Here is a 13,586-nt window from a genome sequence, read left to right as displayed (position 1 = left end):
TTTTTTTTTTTTGCTGTTATTGTTGCTGTTTGTTTCTTGCCACATACTGAGGATTTAATCCAGAGGCACTTTACCACTGAGCCCTTTTTTATTTTTTATATTGAGACAGAGTCTTGCTAAATTGCTCAGGCTGACCTTGAGCTTGCAACCTTCGTGTCTCAGTTTCCTGAGCAGCCTGGATTACTGGGGTCCACCCTCACATCAGGTCACATGTTTAAGTGTGAGTTTGTCCTAGCTTAGAATTGTTAGGGTGCAGTTTAAGCCTCCAAATCCTATGATTCTACATATGCCCGGGTTTAACCAGTGGATTAAAAATAGAAAGGCACAGTAATTGTGAGACAAATGGAAAGGAATCACTTTGTCCTTTCTTTCTATATTGCCGCAGTCTTGGCTGGGCACAGAATCACGAGCCACTCAAGCAGGAACAAAACTTTATTTTTGAAAAAGCCGCCAATACTCCGTAGGCGCCGGCAAGCCAGAATCGGCCCACCCACGTGCGCGTCTACCGGAACCAGCCGGCCCCGGAAGGGGGGGGCGACCTCCCCCGGAATTCCCGCCTACTATCCTTCCCCAACCAATGGGAACTCTCCAGGAGTCCCGTAACATGAGTCCCGTAGCAGGCCAAGGTGAACAGCAGGAGTCCAATTACCATATGAATGTAAATCGTAACATAATTATATCATCTCAGTGGCTAGCTGGCGTCGCTTTACAACTAAAGGTGCCATGCATCATATTATTTGCTTGTGGCTCCTAGCACTATATGATCACTTGAGATTAATTTGGTTTAAAATCTCTTGGTTGCAGGCATATTTGACACCAATCTGCTGCACCCTATTCTGAAAAAATGAATGCACAGACATTATTGTGATATCTGGATTTTTTTTTTTTTTTGGTAAAGGAACTTTTAAAATCTCTGCCAAACATACCTTTGTCTTTATGATTTTTACAAACTATTGTGTACCTGTCACTTTATGTGAAATAAACTTTCAAAACCAACATTAACAAGATGGGCTTTGATCACCTGTGAACATATATAGATTGACAGACCTGGCTGTGTATTACAAAAATATTCTGAAAAAAAATTTTTTTATAACTTTATGTTAAAGAGTTTCAGAGAACATTAGTTCCATGTTTTTTTGTTTTGTTTTGTTTTGTTTTTTGTTTTTTTCCTCCATTTAAATCTGAATGCTAAGAAGTTCTGGGCTTTCCACAGTTGAGACAGTAATCAGTGTTTGCTTTTGTTTACAAGTCTCTCTCCATGACCCATCCATTATGACTGCTGCTGGGCTTCCATCTGTTGGGACTCGGACTAACTTCAAGAGACAAAATGGAAACTTCTAGAGTTTCCACAAGAAACTGTTTGGCATCATAATTAATCAAGAAGGCAAAACCCAGCTCTGCCCTCTGCAACGCTTACATAATTCAATCAAGGCAATTAGAAAACTATCACCGGCTGAGTCAGATGTATGACAACAATAAGGACCAGATTTCCCTAAAAAGCCCAGATTTCAAATATTTTACAACTTTCGGTTCAGAAAACATGGTTTTTATGACGAGCCTGCTGCATGTTACCCAAGTAATAAAACCTGAGAAAACAATGATGAGGATTGAACCCAGTGCCTCACACATGCAAGGCAAGCGCCCTGCCACTGAGCCACAACCCCAGCCCCTGAAAAAATATTTTTTGATGATTAAATTTAATCTCTTAAAATGAAAAAAATATTGTTTCTTACTGAGAGTAAATGACATATTTATAATAAATGGTATATAAACATATTTTTCTCTGTTGTTAAGACAAAAATGTAAGCCTAATTAAAATTAATTTTATAATTAATTAGAATTAAAAAGAAGCAATCCCTTATTCTTTTCCTTTTTTGTATTTTAAGATGTATTTTAATTATTTTTTTAACAATATTTTTTCTGCCATGATCACATAAATGGAGCAGAAATAAATTTTCCCTGGTCATTAGTATGATTCATCTCATTTTGTGCTATTGACAATAATTTTGGCGTAGAATGTGTTTAAAATGATATGAGTTAAAAATGATGTGCTCTTGGTGTCAACTAACTTAGGTATGCCACTGCTAATAGACCCAGTGAGTGAAAGTTTCGTGACACAGTGACAAAAGATCAAGTGCTACAGAAAAGAAAAAATATGAAGAGGACAGCGTCACTTCTCATTCATTTTGTTGAGAGTGTGCCTACCTGAATAAGAGGTCTACTTTCAGGACTGGTCTGATTTGAGAAGCTACTGGGGCTACTGGTCCTGTTGGTTATCACCCAGGTGCCATTTCTTTAATTGGAAGGGAAGCTTTTAATCCACATTTAGAACTTTCAGGCACAAAAGTATAGATAATGTCATTCCTTCCACAGATATTTTTGACTGCCTATTATATGCTAACAATCTCAGCAGCGGGATCCAGCAACGAATGAAGAAAAGCCTTGCCTTCATTGAGCTTGCGTTATACTAGGGGAATACATGTGACCTCCATTTAAATCAGATATAAGACAGGGTCATTATTCCAGAAAATTCTCTTGTGTCTCTTTATTATTTTTTATTTTTTTTTAAAGAGGAATAGACAAAGTGGAGCAGAGGGTACATATATATTTTTTTAAAGAGAGAGTGAGAGAGGAGAGAGAGAGAGAATTTTTAATATTTATTTTTTAGTTCTCGGCCGACACAACATCTTTGTTTGTATATGGTGCTGAGGATCGAACCCGGGCCGCATGCATGCCAGGCGAGCGCGCTACCGCTTGAGCCACATCCCCAGCCCAGTCTTTATTATTTATTTTATTATTTGGCACTGGGAATTGAACTCAGGGGTGCTTTACCACTGAGCTATATCTCTAGCCCTTTTTATTTTTTATTTTGAGGTGGGGGAGTCTCATTAAGTTTCTGAGAGCCTCACTAAATTGCTGAGACTGTCCTCAAATCTGCAATCCTCCTGCCTCAGCCTCCCCTGCCACTGGGAATCAGATGTATACCAAGTGCCTAGCTCTTTTTAATAAGTGTCCACCTGCCAGATGCAACTATTGTTCTGATTTATAGAAGACAGATAAATGTTGCTTATTCTTTAAAATTCTTTTAATTAACCATAATATTTGTACACATTTATGGGATTATAGTATGATATTTTGATACATGTATAAAATGTGTCCTGACCAAATCAGGGTAATTAACATTTCTATCTCCTGAAACATTTACCATTTCTGGGTGTTGGGAAACTTTGGAATCTTTTTTCTAGCATTTCAAAATATGTAATCAGTTGTTTTTGACTATTGGTACTCTACTGCTATAGATCACTAGAACCAATTCCTCCTATCTAACTGTGCTTTGGTCCCTGTTATTTAATCTATCTATATAGTGTAGCTTTTTCTTGAGCTCCATATAAATGAAATATTACAGTGTGTACTTTTTGTATCTGACTTTTTTTCAAATCACCATAAATAATGTTTTTGAGATTCATTTGTAGTGTAACACATATTAGTCATTCGTTCTTTTTTTTAATCACTGAGTAGTGTTCTACCCTGTGAATATACTCTAATTGGTTTTTCTATTCTTTTTGTTGATGGACAAGTAGTTGTCTCAGTTTTGATCTGTTATGAATAAAGCTTTAATAAGGATCCTTGAGGAGTGTTTTCAAGGATATACTTACTTGCTTCTTTTGAGTAGGACTAGAATTCCTGAATCATAAGCAACTCTATACTTAGCATTATTAGAAATAGCCAAATAGATTTTTCAAAGAGATTGTACCATTTTACATTCCCATCAGCAATATGATCCCACTCTCTCCCTGCTTTAGTTTGCATTTTAATTATCCCCCAGAGGCCCCTGTGTTAAAGGCTTGATTCCTGGGGTAGCACTGTTGGAAGGTGGATGAGACTTTAAGAGGTGCAGCCTTACGGGAGACCTTCAGGTCACTGAGGGCATGCCCTTAAAGGGGACCATAGCCTCCTTTTGCTCCCTGGCCATGAGCTGAGTTTTGCTTTGCCACACGCTGCTACCATAACGTGCTGCCTCACCACAGTGTCCAAGAAACAGAACCAGTCTATCATGGACTGAACCTCCAAAACTCTTAGCCAACATAAATCTTTTTTCTTTATAGTTGATTGTCTTAGGTATTGTAGTAATGAAAAGTTGACTAATAACCCCCCCCAACCCCCATAACATCTGTTGAACTTGCACTGAATCTAAAGATCAATTTAGGGAGAATTGAATCTTAATGCTACTGAGGTTTGCATTTCATAAAAATTGTGTATCTCTGCATTTATTATACCTCCTTTATCTCAGCATTATTTTTAGTTTTGAGGACTTCCCATGATTTTTATTAAATTTATTCAAACATGTTTAATGTTATTGATGCTGTTATAAATGGTAGCTTTCTAAAATTTAATTTGCAATTGTTTGTTGCTTGTATATAGAATTACAGTTGATTTTTGTGTATCCTGGCATGCAGAAATACAATTGATTTGACCTTGTATTCTGCAGTCATATTAAACTCAATACAATAAAGTCATATTTTTTTATTCCTTTGGATTTCTATGTATAAAACCATGCTATCTGTAAATAAAAGTTTCAATTTTTTTCTTTCCAAGTATTATAACTTGTACCTCTTTTTTTGTTGTCTTCTTGTACTAGCTAGGCTCAGTAGTCTAATATTGAATGGACATGGTTAAGAGTGGATATAATTATTATATTCTCGATTTAGGAGGATATAATAACTGGAGAACATCCAATAGTCCATCACTAGGAATGATAGTAACTGCCAGTTCTTTGTAGAATGTTTTATCCAGTTGAGAAAATTCACTTTTATTATTGGCTTCTATTACTAGTTTTTGTCTATGAACCACTATTGACTTTCATTAAAGACTTTTCCTTTATTTACTAAGTTAATCGAGTATTTTGCTCCCTTATTTTGTTAATGTGGTAAATGACATTGTCTTAGTCTCTTTTTGCTGTTGTATCAGAATGCCCCCCATACACACCAGAGTTATAAAGAACAGAATTTTATTCTCACAGTTCTTGAGGTCCAGAAATCCAAGATCAAGTTGCTAGCTTCTGGCACAGGCCCCCTTATGCATCCTCACAGGGCAGAAGGTAAAGGTAAGGGAGATAGAACCCATTTCTGTAAGCTCATTTTATAGTAGCATTAATCAATTCATGAAGGTGGAATCCTGGTGACCTAAGCATCTCCTAGGAAGCCTACCTGTTGCATTGGGGATGAAGTTTCTGACTCATAAATTTTGGAGTGAACACATTCACATTATAATAGACATTGTTTGCTTTTTAATGTTAAACCAATTTTGCATTCCTAGAATAAATCCCACTTTGTATTGAAGTTTTATCCTTTCTGCATGTTGCTGAATTGGTTTTCTTATACTTTATTAAAGATTTTGTGTTTCTGTTTATGAGGAATATTAGTCTGTGGTTTTCTTGTAATGTCATTTTCTCAATGTTATATTGGATTTATAAACTAAATTAGGAAATACTGTCTCTCCCTTTATACCCAAAAGAGTTTGTACACTATTGCAATTACTACTTCCTTAAAAGTTTAGTAGAATTCATCCGTGAATTTGGGTTGTAGAATTCTCTTTAAAGTAAGCATTCAATTTCTTTTAACAAATAAGAATTTTTATTCCTTCTTTGCCCCTTTTGCAAAATCATGTTTTTGAAGGAATTTTTCCATTTCTAAGAAATTTCTCAAATGAGTGGATAAAAAGTTTTTCATGTCGTTGTGCCTTTAGTATTTATTCCATATCATAGGATGTAGACTGGAAGCCTTTTATTCATTCCCCAAATTGTCTATGGCTGATTTTACTTTTTTTTTTTCTTTATAAGGCTTATTGATGTTAGTAATTTTAAAACAATCCAAAAACCTTTGGATTTTTTTCCTGTCATTTGTCTTCTTCCTATTTCATGAGTTTTTGCTTTCATCTGTGGTTTCCCTCTTTGAGTTTCTGTGGTTTGCTCCAATATTGTGATTTTAGCTTCTTGGGGAAAAAGCTTCCCATACTGAACTTTGAATATTTCGTTTCTAATATAGTCATGTGTCTCTTAACCACCAGGATGCATTCTAAGCAGCACACTGTTAGGTGATTTCATCATTGGGTGACCATCGTGGAGTGACCTTATACAAACTTCAAACTTGAAAGCTGCAAAGTCCCTAAGTGATGGGATCTTATGGGTTCGCCATTGCCCCAGTACGGCTGGGCACAAATAACCGGGAGGTGACAAGAGACTTGAAGGTTGAAACAGGAACTGCTTTATTGCGGGGAAACAGTGGGAACTGGGGAACTCAAGGTAGCGGGCACCGAAGGTAGCAGGAGCCGCTTTATTGCGGGACAGCAGAGGTATATATACCTAACTGATTACACACAGCTTGACTCAATTAGCATCATCCAGATACAGCAATCAGTCAATAAGGAATCTCTACCATCTTAATGGCCCGGTGGCATTGCCTCACAAACCACTCCTCCTGGAAAACTGCCAGGTGCCATCTTGACTTGATTTGCGGTCCCCAACATGCCATGATATATGTAGCCTGTTGTTGACCACATTGCTATTTGGTGCATGACTGTGTGCCTAAAGTTATGTAACTAAGGACTGCTTTGGCTGGAATATTTTTATTGTTATTTAGTTCAAGACATTTTCTAATTTCCATTTAGATTTCTTCTTTGATCCCTAGCTTGCTAAGAAACATGCCACATCATATTCCGTCATCTCGGGAGTTTTCTAGTCACTTTATTGTTACTGAGTTCTGGTTTGCCTTTCTTGTTGTCCACTCTACAGGCACAGTTAAGGCCCTTTTATTTATTTATTTATTTTGAGTTAAGGCCCTTTTCAAGGTAGAGTGCAATAATTCTTATAATACGCTCCTTTTTCAAAAACACTTTAATTATTTTTTATTTTTCTCAGTTTTGCATCCGCAATGTTAGCAGAGATCCTTTTATTTAACAAACATTTAGTCAGAAGTAGCCACTTGTTCATCTGAATCATACTTTCCTGTGATAAGGCTTTTCCTGGTTCATCACATGGATCTAAAAAAAAAGTTGCTTGTGGGAGGGAGGAGAGAAAGGAAAGGAAGGTTCTGGGAAGGAGATTGAGCAACTAATGTTGCATGCATATACAATGAGGGCACAATGAATTCCACTATTTATAATTATAAATGCACCAACAACATTTTTTTTTAAAGAAGGCACGGTGGTGCATGCCTGTAATCCCAGCAGCTCGGGAGGCTGAGGCAAGAGAATTGAGAGTTCAAAGCCCAGCCTTAGCAATTTAGCAAGTCCCTGCCCTAAGCAACTCAGCGAGACCCTGTCTCTAAATAAAATACAAAATAGGGTTGAGGATGTAGCTCAGTGGTTGAGTGCCCCTGAGTTCAATCCCTGGTACTCCCCCATCAAAAATGTTTTTTAAACATTGACTTACAACATGGTCAGGCATAGTATGATTTTTACATAAACTTGGCTAATATAGACCTCAGGGAGAGCGAGTTCCACTTCAGTGAAGAGAAAGAATCCACCAGTGCCTCATCAGGAGATTCAGTTTCAGTAATTAGCATTGAAGGAATATTCTACCAAATGAGCCTAGTTAGCCAGGACACAGGCCCTCCGGTTTCTGTCGAAGCTGAATATTATCGCCATGCCCTTACCACTCAATCTGAAGTCAAAGACCTGAAAGTTCTTGACAATGTCTTCTGGTGTCACAGACTTGAGGATCACCACCACATTCCTATGGATCTAGAAGCAGATTGGAACCTGGGCTGAGAATTTTATTCATGCTTTGTAGCAATCTCCTTAATCTTGAGGTCCTCTAGTACTGAAGGGTCCTCTGGTTTGGCCCAAGGTCTGTCTGGAGAGCCCAGGAGGCTGTAGGCTGTGACAGTGATGCCCTTGGAGGGGCAGTACTGAATCAGTTTCTCCTGGGTGAGGTATGGGTGACACTCCACCTGATTAGTCACTGGTTTATATTTGAGTCTAGATTTGTTCAAGATCCTTTCAATCTGGAAGTGGTTGAAGTTGTAGACACCAATGGCTTTCACCAATCCCTCATCCTCAGCTCCTCTATGACCTTCCAGGCATCCAAGAATGTTAGTTTACTGATAAGGCTGTGGCCTTTATCATCTTTGGGGAATAAGTCCTTGCAAGATTGAAATCCTGAGTCCAATAAAAAAGATAGACATCCAGATAGTCCAGTTTCAGATCCTTGAAGGTCCTCTAACAGGCTTCCGTCAGAAGGTTTCTCTCAAAGAAGGTGCACCACAACTTGCTAACAATAAAGAGGTCCTCCCATGTCACCACCTTCTCTTGGATCTTCTCTTGCATGGCTTCTCCCACCTCATTCTCATTCTGATAGATGTAGGCACAGTCTATGTGCAATATCTGCATTAATGGCCACCTTCCTAGGTTCTTTGAGTTTGCCTGAGGGAGACTTCCAGTTGCCCAAACCCAAAATGGGCATCTTAGCTTTGGTGCTGAACTCCAAAGGTGGCCACGGTTGGTGCAGAAACAGCTCTATGACAGCAGATAGATGTCTGGTGTCGTGATACAATTCTTACTTATTTCACATGTATTAAACTGTGCTACTGTTTTTTTTATCAGTTTACTATCTTTTTTTTTTCCTTAAAGGTGTCACTAACCACATTTTGAGTGTTGTGCTCTGATGTTATTTCCCCCATAAACTCTATGCTATTTACAGGGTAGTTTTGAATACCATGATGATTTTTGGTGACACCTATGTTGCACTATAGGGGAACTGACTGAAATTTAGAGAGAGAGGTTCAGATCTAGTGGCTAGTGCTGAGAAATGAGTCATGATGAATGGTGGGATTTTAGGAGAGAAAGAACAGGAGGGAAGGAGAGAAAAGGCATATGCAAAACTGTAGGATTACAGGGACACACCATATAATGTGTGACCTGGGAGTTGGGGGCTGCTTGTGGACCAAACAAGAGAAAAGGGGTGGTATAGGATTAGTCCTGAGGCATCAAAGCCAACAGTGGTAGCCAGGCAGTGAGCGTTGGCGTTAGGAGATGAAGCTCTGAGACCCTCAGTGTTTCTATCAAAGGAAATGTGGAGGTGAGGGGATTGGGGCAGGTGGGTTTTCTCGAGAGTTAGAGTAGTTTCAAGATTTAAATGAGATAATACTTGGTGTCTGTTTGGAAAGGGACAAGAGATTTAAAAGTAGGAGAACACTATGCCTGAGAAGATGGATGGGATAAGATGGGGGAATGTGTGCCAGCACAAGAGGGAGAATATAGCACAAGGAGGAGGATGAGACACACATAAATAAAAACCATGTCACAGCCTTCACAGTTTTGCTTTGGTTTATTTTCAGTGCCTGAGCAGGAATTGCAATGGGGACTTGGTATTACTTCTGTCAAAACTGTCAGGTACTTTATGAAATGGTTTGAGAAGGAAAGATAACTCTTTGGGTAGAAAACAATCTTTATTTTTAAAAATAAAGTTAACGTTCTTCCTTAAAAAATGGTTAAAGTCATAAAACAGCAAAGGAAGAAAAAAATATTTCTTCATAAAGAATATGACCATATCTAATATTTTAATGTATTTCCTTGGACTATTTTCCATGTTGTTTAGTTACGAGTAGACTATATACTAAAAATTAGGTAGCACAGACTGATCATTTTTAAAACATTGCTTTCAGGTTTTAAAAGTCTGTATCCTGACATAAAACTCAGGAAATATACAAAAAAAAAAAAAAAACACTAGATAAAATTAAGATGACTAAGAATCCCATCACTGAGTGTTTTGTGGGTTTAATTGATGCTTAATTTATTCAGTTTGGTACCATAATATCTCACGTGTGGTCGTTTTAAAGCATGGGTATCACAGGTCTATTTAGAGGTTCTATATTAGATCACAGGATAACTTGCCTCAGAAGCTCCTTCAGTTTGTTGACATGCAAATTCTCAGAAAATCTACCTCAGGCCCTTTGAATTGAAGTCTCTGGAGGGTGGACCCAGGAGTTAGCAATTTTTACAACCTGCTCAGCTGTTTCTTGTAATAAAATTGGAAAAATGTGATCTAGGTGGAAGCTAAGATGAAGTGGAACTTTGGTCCAGGTATCTGGCTTGTAAGCCTTTTCCAGTGAAAATTGTGGAAACATTAAGGTCATTCGGAAGTGATAAAACTAAAATTTACTTAACTGTGATGCTGTAGGTATTTTATATAGAGAACATAAATTTCCCCAGGAGTCTAAGTACAACTTTAGTGACATTAAAAATCTTATTTCAGTAATATGTGTCTCGAAGCTGCATAATGCAGTCCAGCCCTCTTTAAAACCTTCCTAGTCAGCTCTAGGAACCCAGGTTGGCGTGTCCTGTGTTCTCCCTGGAAGCACTTGAGGATAGAATTTCATGGCTTCACTAATATTTCCCTACATTATTATCTCTCTTCCCTTTCTGGTGCCACTGGTACCTGCATGCCCCTTATCCAATCCCACTGGCACCCATTGTATTATATGAAGAAATTAAATAGTTTTTACACTGCAATCTAATTATTAGAGATCACAGGTTTTTATGTATTAAGATGCTAATTCAGGTTATTAAAATAAAATATTATGCTTTCAAAAACTAAACATAAATGCAGTAATTAAATCTAATACTAAGGGAGAGGCATTGCAGTACTTAAATTATTTCCTTTTTATTTTTAGCAAAAAGTGTTGTGTTTGCATATTCTCTTATATTTAGCTGCCTTACTTTATTTATATAGGTTTGTTAAAAATAGAATATTCATGAATTTTTGTTAAGGAGTATTTGCTGAGAGGCTTCGTATATGCACTCCCCAGAAGGACTGAAGATACCCCCTTATGACAGGAATGGGACGGCAGAGTAGACAGCAAGCAAATCATTGCACAGGTAACCTTTAGTCTCATGGTATGCTCCCTCAAAGAGGAAAATGCAGGAGGCCATGTATAATGGGACCTTTGTCCTGCAATTGTGTTGGGAAAATGTTGGAAATTTCCCCAAGCCAAGACAATGAAGGATGAATTCGAATTAGTGTTGTATTGGTTGGAAGAAACACTATTTCAGGCAGAGAAAATGGAATGTGCAAACCTCCAAGGCTAGAAAAAAACTTGGAGCATTCAGATAAAAAAGAAGCCTAGGGTGGCTCAAGCCAGGCGCAGAGGTTCTGTGCAGACCATGCAGCCCTCTTGGGGATGTGGGTGTCTTCCCCAGATGGATGGGAAAGCCTTTCGAGTATTCGAGATAGGGTGGCACCATGATTGGATGTGTAGTCTGAGAACATTCTGGAAGCTCTGTGGAAAATGAAATAGGGAGGGACAGCAGTGGGCTAGGGGGGATTAAGAGGCTACTTGTACTAGTCAGAGTGCTCCAGATAAACAGAACCGATAGGGTGCGCTGCACGTGCGCGTGCTCGAGCACACACGTCTATATAATAGGTAAGAGAGATTTATAAGGAATTGGCTCATTTGATGATGGAGGCTGACAAGTCCCAAGATCTGCAGTCAGCAAGCTAGAGACACGGAGTGCTGGTGGTATAGTTCCAATCTGCGTCCAAAGACCTGCGATCCAGGACAGCAGATGGCATAAATTCCATTCTGAAGGCTGGCAGCCTTAAGACCCAAGAAGAGCTGATGCTTCTGTTCAAGTCCAAAGGCAGGGAATGACCAATGTCCCAGCCGAGGCATTCAGGTGGAAGACATTCTCTCTCACTCACAGGAGGGTCTGTCTTCCTGTTCTGTTCAGACCTCCAATCTATTGATGAGTTTCCCTTTCCCCACATTAGGGAAGGCAATCTGCTTCACTCAGTCTACCTATTTCAATGTCCATCTTGTCCAGAAACCCCTTCACAGACACACCCATGGTAATGATTGATCAAATGTCTGATGTTCTGTGACACAGAAACTTAACCATCTGTGTGGTTGGGATGTGAGGTGTGCCCCCAAAGCTCCTGCAAATGCGGGAGTATTCAGGAGTAAAGTGATTAGATTATGAGAGCTGTAACCTACTTGGCAGGTAGGCAGGTGTGCTGTGGCTAGAAGAGGTGGGTTATGGGGGCAGTGCCTGGGAAGGGTGCACCTGCCTCTACTAGACCTCTGTCTGCTCTTCTGCCCAGTTGATTATATGGTGATTGTAGCCTCCAATTGGACTTTGGATGGGAGGACCTGATGATATTGGGGGATAGAGTACAATGAAGGTAAGGAGAGACCAATAGCATCCTGAGGGTTTTCAAAGTAGCAGCTGCCCACACGTCTCCATGGTGCATGCTCATGTACTGAACATGGGGAATGACACTGTCCTTATTCTCTTCAGTTCGGGCCAATTAGTTTGCAATTCCATTGGACTTATATTAAGTTGAAATCATCCCTCACACTAGATTTTTATGATGTGATTGGTTTTTATTTTTTTTCTGTTATTGCATAATGTGTTTTTAAGAGAAGTTTAGAAAGTAGGACCAGAGGTTGCCAGACAGGACATCATTGTAAATCAAGGACTAAACTTCTTGCTTTCTGATTTGCTTAAAAAATTTGCATAACTGAGTGTGACTAACTGTATTATCAATATCTTAATTATAGCATTTTCATTAAAATGTAATCACAAGGTATGAAAAATAATATTATATTTTAAAACATTTCCATAAATTTTGAAAGCAGAAATTGAAAGTGATGATAAGAACTCAATTTTTAGCTTCTAAATTTATATATTTTAATGGATCATTATCCTTACCTAGGGATTTTTTAAAAAAATATTATTTAGGTACATGTTTCTTCTTGCACATCAAGAAGTCAATATAGCTGTCAGTCTAATTCATAATTAATTACTCTCCAACCTACTAGGTTGGGAGATTGCAAAAGACACACAACAGAAATGAATTGAATCAGGGTTTCCTTAATGAAAATGCAGCAGACCCTTATACTTTATTAATTTTCCTGGTTTCCCTGAGCTCCTTACCTTACGAACACTTGAAAAAATAAATTTTCATTGTAGCATATAAAATATATTTGGGCATGAAAAAATATTAAATACTATTTTTGACCAAATATTAAGTATAAGCATAGGGCCATCTTTTAGTTTTTATTTGTGCCAGAATAATCTTTACCTCCCCTCCTTGCTTTTTTCTACCTTCCTTCCTTCCTTCCCTTCTTTCTTTTTCTCTCTTCCCCTCCCTTTCCTTTCCTCTCTCCCTTTCGTCCTTTCATTTAACTAAGCACTAGGCACAAAGCACTTTGCCACAATACTTAGCATCTTAGTTAATTTCTGCTGCAATAACAAAATATCTTAGATTTGGTAATTCATAAATAATAGAGATTTGTTTCTCTCAGTTCTGGAGGCTAGAAAACCTAGTTTCAAGGTGCCAACAGATTTGGTGTCTAATAAGGGCTGCTCTCTGCTTCAAGATGGCGCCTTGTTGCTGCGTCTTTCAAAGGAGCCAAATGCTGTGTTTTCAGATGGTGGAAAGAATGAGCCAGGCATGGTAGCACATCTTCTCTAACCTCAGAAACTCAGGAGGCTGAGGTAGGAGGGCGTAAGTTTGAGGTCAGTCTCAGCAATGCAGCGAGGCCCTAAGCAACTGAGTGAGAACCTGTCTCAAAATAAAAACAAAA

General features: G+C 38.5%; 1 pseudogene across 1 annotated transcript; it reads right to left on the bottom strand.

The window, feature by feature from the left end:
- Window positions 1-7,587: 7,587 nt before the first annotated feature.
- On the bottom strand, window positions 7,588-11,844 carry LOC308651260 (aldo-keto reductase family 1 member B10-like; annotated as a pseudogene). Its single transcript has 2 exons — window positions 11,796-11,844; window positions 7,588-8,514 (listed from the first exon to the last, which is right to left on the bottom strand). The product of its transcript is annotated as an aldo-keto reductase family 1 member B10-like (transcript).
- Between the last annotated feature and the right edge of the window lie 1,742 nt (window positions 11,845-13,586).

Source organism: Spermophilus citellus (assembly GCF_964194105.1).
Source record: "Spermophilus citellus genome assembly, chromosome: 6".
In the NCBI taxonomy this organism is placed as follows: Eukaryota; Metazoa; Chordata; class Mammalia; order Rodentia; family Sciuridae; genus Spermophilus; species Spermophilus citellus.
Note: the sequence above shows the minus strand (reverse complement) of the source record. Positions and strands in the feature narration are given on the sequence as shown.